This window comes from Vespa mandarinia, chromosome 1 (genome assembly GCF_050613455.1).
Source record: "Vespa mandarinia isolate Hongniang chromosome 1, ASM5061345v1, whole genome shotgun sequence".
Classification (NCBI taxonomy): domain Eukaryota; kingdom Metazoa; phylum Arthropoda; class Insecta; order Hymenoptera; family Vespidae; genus Vespa; species Vespa mandarinia.
In genome coordinates this window covers 7032803-7045488 of record NC_140810.1, presented here as the reverse complement: position 1 = coordinate 7045488, position 12686 = coordinate 7032803, and the positions used below count along the sequence as shown (strand labels likewise).

Genomic DNA, 12686 nt, shown 5'->3' with positions numbered 1-12686 from the left:
AGAGGAGGAGAGTCGGCCGAGGCTCTCTCCAACGAATTGCAAACTCGCCGCTCCTCGTCGGAATTGCAAATGCCACACGCCGGGGGTATATTTTAAAACGCTAGTGCTTCCCGATAATAGGTTCGCCGAGGAATTTCGAACGACACGAGTTCTTGCACACAGTTGGAGGAGGACGTTGTTGTCTCTCGTCAAGGGAATCGGCCAAAGCCGTCTCTCCTCATCGAGCTCTATTCAAGACTGAGTTTATCTCGCGAATCTTCTCTTTCTTTATATTTTCTCGAGAAAGTTGTTAAATGTCTTTTAAAGATCCAAGAATTAAGAACGTTTCAATGTTACTTTCAATTAATCTATAGCATTTATATTATTTCATAAACAAGTCTTTTAAATTTTTATTTTTATGGAAAATGTTTTTTGTCGAATCGAGATAGTTAAATTCACCTATGTATATTGCAAAAAATACCATCTGTCGAAGATTTTTGCCGAGTACTTATATTAAGAAAGTTAATTGGGAAAAACTTTTCTGTTGAGATCGCCTTAGTAAATTTATTAAAGTGGTCAAAGCATTAATCTCCTTACATTCTCTCTCTTTCTCTCTCTTTCTCTATTTGTGTTTCATTTATTCTCATTCTTTCTTGCTCTCTCTCTTTCTCTCTCTCTCTTAAAAGAGCGTACGTCGTCTTGATGATGTGTGTGGCTTCCGTGTTCATTTTTGGAAATCGTGACCACGTAGAGTGACGGCTACTAACTGCGAAAATAGAAAAATTCATATGGCGTCCGTGATATAAGATGGCCGTTGGAACCTTGTGCCAATTTCTAGGCCAACCGAATTTCTAAGAAGTACGTCGCTGACGAACGAAAGACGAAAAGAGGCGGAGAGAAACAGAAAGAGAGTGGTGACTGTTCCGTAAAGGAGTGAGAGGAAAAAGGGGAGGTAAGAGGATCGTCGGATGGCCCGTCTATTATTCACGGCAGAGACGAGTTGGATGTTAAGCGGTACGTAATTGTGAATATTTTTGCCGCATCTGTGCTGTCGCTCAAGACTATGGCCGACGTCCAATTGTCTCCTCGACCGAGCCAACTTCGTGGTTTTGCTCTTAAAGCCGTCGAACCTATGGCAAAATTGGAAACATTGTTGCCTTCAAATTCCTTTTAGATCCAATCCATTCTATATCTCTCTCTCTTCGAGCGTATTTCGCACATCTAATCGTGTTTTTTTTGCACGCTCGTCAATTTTTTTCTCGATTATTACAGATCGCATGGCTGACTTTCGGATTTGATGAGAATTAGAAGAGAGTAGAAGAGAAAAAGAAGAGCTACCGAAGGAAATATCGGATGTAGGATCGACCTTGGAAAATTTATCGTGATGCTTAGATGAAAGCAAACCCCACAGTTAGGGAATACGAACTATCCAGTGAAAGTAGGATCGTTCTATTCGACCGATATCAATCTTTCGCTGCTTAGAAAATAAGGAAATCGGCTGGCTCGTTTCTAGCTCTTATTTGTCACTCGATCCTGATCCTCGTGAGGCTCGTAAGAGTTCGGATCATTTTTATCTTCGAGTTTATCGCTTAGCTCAAAGAGAAGCTTCGCGAAGAGAGATTGTACACGTCGTCATTCATGTATGGCGAAATGTTTCTTAAAAAGGAGAGAAAGGGGTTAGCCTCGGCGTTGTTCCGAATGGAAATCCAATATGGAAGAAACTTACTAAAAAATTCCCGGCAACATTTCGTTACTTGTCGTATAGCTCGGGGACGAATCGTCACCGATAAGTCTGTGTAGGATTCTGTACAGTTCGTATCCGCTTCTCCGATGCTATAGCTCTACCTATGGTTAATGGGAAGGAGTAGGATACCGAGATAGGTACGACTAACGGAGACAAACTGTGTGTTTGCCCCTTCATTACCCCCGGGTAAATACCGGCCGGTTTTAATTACGGCCTCTACACTGCAACTATATCTCTTCTTGCTTGTTATTTAGTTACGCGCTAGCCTAAGCTATCTAACTTTCTTACCGACGTGGTTAAATAGGGGTTGTGTTCCTTGGAAACGAAATTCCATCTCCGTCCGCTAAACGGGCCGCGGGTTTCCCATCTTCTACCACTTCGAACGTCGTCCCGACATTTCTCTTATTTCTTTTTTTTTTTTTTCATCTACTGACTTGCTACTTCTTTCTTCTTTTCTCTTCTTTTCCTCTGTCTTACTTGTTTCGTCTTTTGAAACGATACAAATCGATTTACGTTCCAATGCGTATTCTCGTTGATCGTTGTATTTCCTCTGGCAAACGACGATAATATTCTCCTTATGTTCAATCTTCTTCCATTTTACGTAATTTTCATGTTATGTAGGATTGTCAGACTGGAAGCATTGAAAGTAGAAATGGAAGAGGTACGAGGTTAATCTCGAAAGACTCGTTTAAAGAGCGATCGACGCTACAGGCCGGATCAGTTCGTCCATAAACATTAGATAACGGAAGTAAGAGTTGGGGTGGAAAGGGGAAAAGAGGAGAATTACGAAGATAAAATCCGAACGTAGTAGAGTAAAGGATGAAAAGGCCGTGGGCAAAGAAGGAAGGAAGAAGGAAAGGTAGCGAGAAATATTGGTCGAAGGGTGGAACTTGCTCGTCTTATCGTGCGATTCTCGACCTTTGTTCTTGCTTACTTTCGAAAGCGAGAACGAGCGAGCGATGGGGCTGATGGCAGGAAAAAGATGGGAGAGGAGAATAAGAAGAAGAAGAAGAGAAAGAAGAAGAAGAGAAAGAAGAAGAAGGAAGAACATCGGAGGGATGTTATCTCAAAGCTCAGAAAATCCACTTTAATCCGTAAACCGCGCGACGCGAACGACACGACGTTCTCAGCTTGTTTGCTTGTCGAATCGATGAAGTTTCCGAAAAGACTCGGACGTCTACGAATTCGCCTCTTGGTAAATGGATTCGAAAAGATCCCTTGCTTTTCCATTTTTTTTTTCCTCCATTTTCGTGAACCGTTTGTTCGCAGCTTTGCTATTGAGTTCAACGAGAGGTCGGAGGTTTTCTGCCAACTATGTGTGAAATATTAGCAAATAGATATTAGATATCGACCGTAGAACGCCTCTCGAATTTCTTTATATTTCTTTATTTTATTATAGTTATCTAAGGAAATGGAAAAGTACGTTCCGTAAAAATAAAATCTAATCATACGAGTTCTCCGTATGTAGATCTATCGTTTACTATTACATAGAAATCATACATATCATCATATATATATATATATATATATATATATATATATATTTCTTTATAGATCAGAAGTGTTTTCGAATGGATATCATTATATTTTAATTTTGATTATTGTTTAGTTTCATAAACACACATCAAAGGACATCGAATGTGTTAAGTATATACATATACATGCGTCAGGTTGGTTATCTCTTGATATTTTTAAAAAGTAGCAAACATCGTTGGAGTCTATGTCGGTAACCAGCCGACGTGTCGCCATCTTCTTTCGTTGGAATCGCAAACTGTCACATTGTATCCTCCTTCTCGTAGATTTTTATTTTTCTCGAATCTCCCAGTCGTCGTCGAATCCACCTCCGTAGGCAATGCCCGAGTGTCGACCTGAATAATGTATATCTTTTACAGCGAGTATACAACTTGACACGCGGCATGGAGCACGTGCGCATTCGTACCTATATCCATTCGCGAATATATCCGAAAGGTATCCCAACACCTGCACATTTTCTCATATACATCTACTTAGACCTATTGTTCTTTTTTCTCTAACATTCTTTCGCCTTTGTTTTATTTGTGTCTAGTCGTACGTTCGACAAACATTTAAATATAATATCAACCAGGATTTTTCAAAAAATTGATATACGCAATCTTTTTTCTCGTATTCATTATATGTCATAAGCCATTTCTATTCGCAAAAAAATTGCTTAATGGTATTTTTCATTATATGTGTTATAGGAATCGCTTTCGATGTGAATTGGATGCATTGACGTCATCGGGAGTTTACAGGACGAAGAGTGTCGTGCGTGCGTGCACTTATCTACACACATCGAGAGTTACAGACGTTCGTTGTGGGGTGCATAAAAACGTAAGAATATTATTTCTTCTTCTCATATTCTTCTTTTTTTTTTTCTTTTCTTCTTTTTTATTTTTGTCTTCTTTCATATATGGTCCCCCTTGCTTCTCGATTTGAGGATAAACTAAATCGTAATCGTTGGATATTCAAAAATTCGAGGCGATTCCTACGATAAATGACTCCTGTTGCTTCTCGCGGTAGGCAAAATACATTGTAACAATGTTAGCCAAGCTATGAATAAATTTAACGCGAACGAGCGAGATTATATAAAGCGTAGAAAGACCGAGGGTGAATGATCCTTTTCTTAAAAGGGAGAAGAAATAAAAAGATGTTTTCCGTTTGTATCCATAATGTAACGTAGATATCTCTTTTTTGTGATTCATAATAAGTGACTATAATAACGACAATGATGTGAAATCGTAAGGGAAGTGCAGATTACAGTATAGAAGTTAGAACGAAGTTCAGTCGTGTGGGTGGTGGTGTAAAGTGTTCATGCAAGCTCTCGAAAGCTTCGTGACGTAACGAGTATAGTATAAGAGGGGAAAGGGAAGAAAGAGTAAGAGAGAGAGAGAGAGAGAGGAAGAGAGAGAGAGAGAGAGAGAGAGAGAGTCGCTCAAAAACATTTACGGTGAATCGGATTAACGTGGGTATTTAATCCCGCCCGCGGCTTCCTTGCTGGTGAAATAAAGAGGGATCGAGCGGAAAAACAAAACGGAAATCCTTCGAATGAGTGTGCGTACACGCTCGTGTGTGTGCATATATATATATATATGTGTGTGTGTGTGTGTGTGTGTACTTTGCACAACGCTTGCGTCCTTTGTGGATTTCGAATGGCAAGAGGAAAGGGAGAGAGGACGAGAGGGATCAACGGAAAGGGATGTGGATTCTCTTCAGTGAAATCTCATCTCTTTAATAGAAGAAAGTTTTGCAACCATCGCCTCCCTCGAGCTTATGTATTCGAGTATCTAATTTCTGATTGATCGTACTCTGAATGCTCGGCCATCCTAACTCTGACGTATGCAGATCTACGTCACTGCCATCCGTATAAAACTCAGGATTTTTAATCATTTTAAAGGGTTGCATATACCTAAAAAGTTTCAAAAATGCAATCTTTTTCATTTCTTTTTCTTTTTTTTTTACATGTAATTAATTTTGTTAATAAAAAGTCATTAAATATGTGTACTAGTGTGTATTTCGAAGAACATTTTTCGATAAAAAAAATTAAAATGGTCTGTTATCTTTTTGGCATTATCATTGTCGAGTCAAATAGAATCATTTGTATGATGGCATTTGTAATGTCAATAATGTCTCTTCAGGAATGAAAAAAAAAAAAATTAATTAAATAAAAAATTCTTAAAAAGTACATTAAAAAACTAATTTTTCACTTCAATTTTTTTTTTAACGTTTTTATTTAATAAAATATTATGAGTGATTACATTTAATATGCGATTTTCGATAAAAATTCTATTACTTTTTAAAAATAAAAAAATAATTGCCAAAAAAATTTCCATATAACAAAGACTAAATGATATCAGAAGTAATTGTGCCAAATTTCATTCAAATCCCTTCAATAGTTTTCAAAATATCATGGGCACTGATATAAAATATAATTTGGAGCAAACAGCGTTTAAAGTTTAAGGTATATATAAATGCGAGATGAAAATTTTTTTTATACATACATAAACCTTCTTTCAATGTAGTAGCATTCGTAAAGTCTTTATTGGCAGTATTTTTTTGCGATTATCTTAGTTTCAGAACCCGGCAAATGTTAATTTTAAACGACTATAACTTTATAAATTATTTGAAGTTTCTAATGAAATTTTCAGAAAATATTTTTGAAGGATAATATTATTGAATAGAAATATTTTTTAAAAGCCGATTTTTTTGAATTTTCTAGATATATGTAACCTAAATGGATGTTAAGAAGAGAACCAAGTGGATTTTTTTATAGTTATAACAACAGAAATATATAAATCTGTTCATAGATGTTTTACATCGAAATTATGAGTACAATTAATATTAACAACAGAAGATACCAAATATATATAAAAAAAAGTATATATAAAAAAAATTTTATTTGGCATCTATAAAAATAGTGAACGATGCTACTGACTACCAATGATTATTTGATTGATTCGTGAAATGTACTATATAACAATATAGATTTCTGCGAGTTTGATAACATTTGTAAAAGAGTTAAGATGACTCATCGAAATAGCAGGAAATAGGACACTAACTTTCAATCGTAGGTTCTGTTATTACAATGAAATCTTTGTCGAGGAGTCGCGTTTCTAAATACATATTATGTTGATAAAAATATTGAGGACGGAATTGTATATATATATATATTATATATATATATATATTATATATATATATATTGTATATATATATTATATATATATATATATTGTATATATATATATTGTATATATATATATATATATTATATATATATATATATATATTGTATATATATATATATATATATATATATATACAATATATATATATAAAGTGAACCATTTAACTTTTTACGAGTTTCTATAGATTATTCGAAATATCAAGAAGATTCGAAAAAGTCGAAGGAACGATTTTGGTTATTTCTTCGAAACGGCAAATAAATTATTAGTTTTGCATCCAAACATATTGCATTGACGTGGGTTAGTTTCCTTATCGAAAGTACAGACTTGTAACAGGTTATATGATTCACCACCCTCTATATCTCAAATAAATCAACAAGAGACGAAGTATGATACTTCGAGATAGTATGGCGGTCTTCGGTTTACCACCCTCGCAATTTTTTTTCTCTCTCTCTCTTTTCTTTTTATTTAGATTCTACGAACACGTTCCTGGCATGGCATATGTTCACGAAATGTCTTTGCTGGTATATTTGGCCAACACAGGAATATTTTTCGCGTGTATGTAAAACGCGTCTGCAACACGAGTAGAAGGTGAGAGGCGATTTTCCCTATTCGTTATCATAGCTTTGCCATTCGGATATATTTATCTGTCTTTCTATGTTTTTGCATTGTCTGTATCCGAACATACATAGACATATATACGTAGGCATATATATATATATATACATATATATATGTACATATATATATATATATATATATATATATATATATATATATATATATATATATATGTCGTTTCTGCGTTTATTCGTTTGAATTTAATTTAAGAAAGCGACATTACTTTCCGGTCCGCCTAATATATATATATATATATATATATATATATATATATATATATATATTTGGTAAATCTGCAATAATATTGAAATCATTAATAGTAGCAAACTATCTTAATAAATCATTTTTTATCATTATTTATCACTATTAATGATTTCACTGATATCAGTGTAGATTTATTAAGATAAAAACGAAGAGATATAATTAACAGGTATATCGTCTATGCCCAATATATGCACGAGTTATATACGAGATATATACAAGTTAGCCCTAAGAAGACTAAACCTTCTAAAGATTTTCTTTAAAGAACGTAGGCTTTAGAGAATTTCGAGAGGTCGATCGGACGTCTAGTAAGTCGAGAATCTACGGGCGAATTGCTCGGTGAAAAATGAATCGGATAGACATGGATATAGCAAGCATGCTTTCTGCCCCTTACTTTCTCGTCCTTTTTTTACTGGAAGGGTGCGAGGGAACGATACGTGACCCTGAGCAAGTCTTCGTAAATTCGACGTCAATACAGACACGAACGTGCATCTCTCTAACATTTCGTTCCGCGTACTTTCATATATTTTTCACGAATGGTAGTTTGCAGGCACGCATGCGAGCACCTTTCACGTCGATCGTCGATCCTTTCGGACATTACACCATCCGTCTTCGTAACTCTCTCTCTCTCTCTCTCTTTTTTCCGATTCCTTTTCATCCCAACTCTGTTAATTTTTTTCGAAACGAAACGATTATGCTTAAATTTAAGAAAGTAAGAGTATTGAACGCTTTTAACGAAGTTTTTCTTCCGGCAAATTTTTTTTACGTCGATAGTGCAATTTTTTCACGTCATTTGCTCCAAAAGAAATAGCATAGACGCCTTCTCTTTCTCTTTCTTTCTCTCTCTTTCACTATCTCTCCTTGGATTAACGTTCAAGCGCGATATCTACTTAATTGCCGAAGCTTTTGTGAGCGAAACGAGGCGAGAGCGCATGTTAGAAAGAGAGCAAGAGATGGAAAAGAAAAGAAGTAGTGAAGAGGGGTAAGAAGAGGCCCGATTCCAAAGCCAAGGGAGGCTCAAGGAAATGTTAGCTCGTAAGGGGCATTTACATGTAAATGGCCCCGTGACTACGAAGGTCTTGGGACAAAAAGAACGAAGCTAACGACGCTCGATCGCGATGAAGAAAAAGAAAAAGAGAACAGACAGAATGAAAGAAAGAGAGAGAGAGAGAGAGAGAGAGAGAGAGAGAGAAGGAGGTGGAAAGAGAGGGAAAACCATTTCGTTCGGACTCTGGCCGTTAATTTATTTCGAGCTTTCGCTTGTCTCTTCTTTCTTCCCATTTCTCTCTCTCTCTTTCTCTCTCTCTCTTTCTCTCTGTTTTTCTTTGTCTATCTATTCTTTTCGTTGGTTTTTCTCGATTCATTCGGTCTCGCACACACAGCAGTGTCGATTTTCTGTCACCGGCTACGCTCTCATCCATCCGAAGTGCCGCAGAAAAGTCCGCAAGTTCTCTCCGCGATCGACTTTCAAATTGCTTTCTCTTTCCGTCGGTCTTAATTACGCTTCAGCCGCAAACAGCCGCTTGCTTTTCCGTTTACTGGCAACGTTCGCGCGGGAAACTTCGATGATTTACAAGAACATAGAATAATTCAAGTTTTCGAAATTTTTGTTTTTGTGATTTCCTTTTTTATTTTCATTATCGTTTATAATTTTTTTTCTTTCTTTTTCTTTTTCTTTTTTTTTCTTCGAGCTTGTTCAAAATGCGTAATGGTCGTTGTTATAGTCGAATGTCAGGAATATGTTTACTCATGAATCTCCACTTTGTCGTCGTGTGAATATATGTATTAGGATTGGATATATCCACATGAGCGTTTATGCATATGCGATTGCTCTGGCATTGTTTAAACGCGTTTGCTTGTCTCTTCGTTTAACGCGAATCAACGGAGAAGTTAGTGTAACCGGCTTAACGCGATTTAGATTGCATTAGTGTTTCGAATACAAGGCGTTGTATTGATAATGAACAGAGAACGGGTATTTATTGTTATGCTTAAGTTGCGGCATGGATTTAGGATTAATCCAATTAAAATGAACGAACGTTTCGAACTTTCGGATACATTCTTTGTAGTAGAAATTTCCTTATGCTTTTCCTATATTATTTTCTATTCGTTCTATTCGTTCTATGACGTCAAAGCAGCATCTGAATTCTCCCTTCCGATACATCGGAAAATAGAACTCTAAGCCTATAAGCTGCTACCTGTAAGCTTGAAGTACGATGTGTACGCTCAGCGAACACCTGACTGACGTGAATCAACAATTACATTCCTCGTGATGCACGGATATCTGCGTTTTGCTCGAGCACCCTTGGATTATTGTCTACGTATTCTCGATGCATATACGATGGATATCTTTTACGTAAGTTCCTATATCGTACGTCGATCGCACTATTCGCCGCGCAGTCGTGTCTCATATGACATAGATAGACAAAAATATAAGATATTCGCATATATAACATTATTGTATACATACTATAAGTACATACTTAATTGTTTCTTGTTAGTTTTATATACGTTGAAGAGTTTATATCTGTTGGAATATCTGAGAATAGATTAAGATTATTTGAGAAGAAACGTGAATGCTGTGAAAGACAAGTGTTATTATGTCCGAGCAATTAATAGCGATAAAGAAGATGTGGTATAGTTTGTAGTTTTAAGAGTCTTTGAGAAATGTTTGACAGAAGAGAAGGAATTGATATAAATAGACAAATAAATGCATTGTTCATAGACTGTTAAAGAAAACAAGAATTAGTTAATCAAAAATGTTATAGAGTTAAGAGTAAGATACAAGCGTTAGTTTTCGATGAAAGAGTTTCATAGGGTTTTTGAGATAGTGCAGATGAAAAAGAGAGAGAGAAAGAGAGAGAGAGAGAGAGAGAAAGTAAAAACACAATTTAAATATTATAATAATTGTCGAATTGAAAAAATCCCGTTATAAATTCAACATAAAAATCAGGAACTCAATATTTCTGCTTTATTGGATAATATTATTAGTGTTTACATTTATATCCATTATTAAATATATTTATAAACATTCTTTATAATAGAAGATATTCTTTATAAAGAATGTTATAGCTTCATTATAAATCGCCAAGATATGTATATTTCATTTTATATTTATTTTGTATCTATACGACAATTTAGTTGAGATTTTAATCATTATAAACGTATAATACTTAAAGTCAACATATAAAAAGATCCATAAGGAGAATTAAAAGAATCAAGCATTTTGAATAATTTGCAAATCAATTGATCGATTGAAAAAGTAAATAATTTGACGAAATTTGTAAAATAGTAATTATCTATTAATTTTATTTTCTCTGAATAAGCTTTACTTAATAAAGCTTTAAATAATTACTAAATACATTTATTATTGAATTTCGATTTTTGTCCATTTAGCCACAGTGTGCGACGTCTCACATTTTTTATATCACACAATTTTGAAATGTTTTCCCTACAATTGTTTATACAATGCGTTCTTTTCGTCTCATCTTTGAACTTTTTTTTTGCGTTTCATTACTTCTCTCGTAGCTTTGCAAAATTGCTAGTTGAGAGATGGCGTGCAATGTGCAAGACAGAAAAGGGAAGAGAATGAGCACTGTCTATCTGAGAGAGAGAGAGAGAGAGAGAGAGAGAGAGAGAGAGAGAGAGAGAGAGAGTGAGGGAGGGAGGGGAGAGAGAGAAAGAGAGAAATGCGACGTGCACAACGCTCGGTTCCATGTAGCCAATCATTGGAGGATCCTCCCATTCCCTGTTTAATCGTCTCAGCAAGCTGGCCTTCTGCGAGCCGATAATGAATACGTCCCGTAGTGCAGTTAGGTACATCTGCAACCGACCACGCGACGTTCTCACTAACGCGAAGAAGACTGAAAAAAAGCATTCAATCTTTTGGATCTCCTGTTGCAGTTCGATAGATTCCGCTCATTTTACCGTTTCAATTCGAAATTGGAAACCCTGCGGCGAGATCATGAAAGATACTACAATTCCTTTTCTCGGGAACAACGAATACTATTCTATCTCTATGTGTTCCCTCAAATTTTCCTTCTTTTATTGGTATCCTCTCGTTAATTAAGACAGCTTTCTATACCATAATTATTGCTGAAATAATAGACATCGTAAGCAAATGATCGGATGCTTGCGTGAATACACGCGTCCTAGTAAGATATATTATCTCGTACGATATGTTCGATCGTTACAATGCAAAGAGAAGGTATGTAGCATCTGCGGATACAACAATTGTACAAGCGTTTACACGCATCCGAATCGTGGGTGGAATGACATATACAAGATTGTTTATCTATCTAACTTAAGATAATTGTTCATAAAGACTGTTTTTAGTTTTCCTTTAAATTGTTTCGTTATCGTAAGAATCACTTGATTCATGTGTTTTTGAAAAAAACATCGAAATAATTTTTTATGAGAAAATATCACAATAAATAATCATATATAAATATTTTTCAAACAATCAAATTACTTTCATCATTAAAGATACAAATGCCAATTGATGCAAATTACAAAAATTTTGAAATTCGTGTAATAATTTTTCTTAACTCTTCCTCATTCGTTTTCAATTGATTTCGAATATTTTTAAAACAATATGTAGAGTAAATTTTAAAGATACGATCTGTATGTTTTACAGACAACGAATTGAATGGTTGTAATCTTATTGGTTGTTATTTTCCATAAAGAGTGTAAGTTACTTTGGTACCAATGGTCAAAGGATTCTACAAACAGATGTTATCTAGCTAACCGAAAAATAGTTTGCATATTTAATTGCATACCACTTCGTTGTTTTATCTCGTAAAAAGAGTTTAGTAGCCAAGCCACGGGAAACAACCCCTTAGAGCCATCATTATTCTAAAACGGAATTTTACTTTAGATAGAATCGAGCTTTTAACTTTTGGCTATTCATCGCTCAGACTCTCTTATTCATTAATCGAATATTTAATCAACTTAGATGAGTCATGTAAATGTTATTTGATCCTATCGTTTCTATTCTATCAATGTAGAACAACGATTTCTGATTTCCTCTTTATTAATATTCATTGTTTTCGGTAGCAATTCAATTTTCTACAGTTGGATATACATATACCGCACATATACGGATATAAATAGATACCTCTGTTTTAGTAGCTCGTCGAATATTCTCGTCGGAAGATTATTCCTTTTCGTAACCAACGTTCATCGCTCTTTTACGAAATTTCCCTGGCTTTCCGGTGTTGTCAATATAAACAAAATTTTGTCAAAAGTTTGATGTGTCGCTTCACGCCTCGATGATATCTCTCTGCAACTCAGCGACCATTCCAAATTGATTTTGGTTCACTTTCGAAGATCGGTTCTCGAAATACATGTGCGTATAACATTCTGTTGCTGATGACATCATATTG

At 35.3% G+C, this 12686-nt stretch overlaps 1 protein-coding gene across 1 annotated transcript in view; it reads left to right on the top strand.

Annotated features, from left to right (window-relative positions):
• The first annotated feature begins 976 nt into the window (after positions 1–976).
• The window catches only part of LOC118446991 (uncharacterized), a 267347-nt gene continuing 255637 nt past the window's right edge, over positions 977–12686 (top strand). The window contains exons 1-2 of the mRNA XM_035878284.2: positions 977–993; positions 3943–4072. The gene's annotated coding sequence lies outside the window, so the exon portion shown is untranslated. The remainder of the gene's footprint in view (positions 994–3942; positions 4073–12686) is intronic.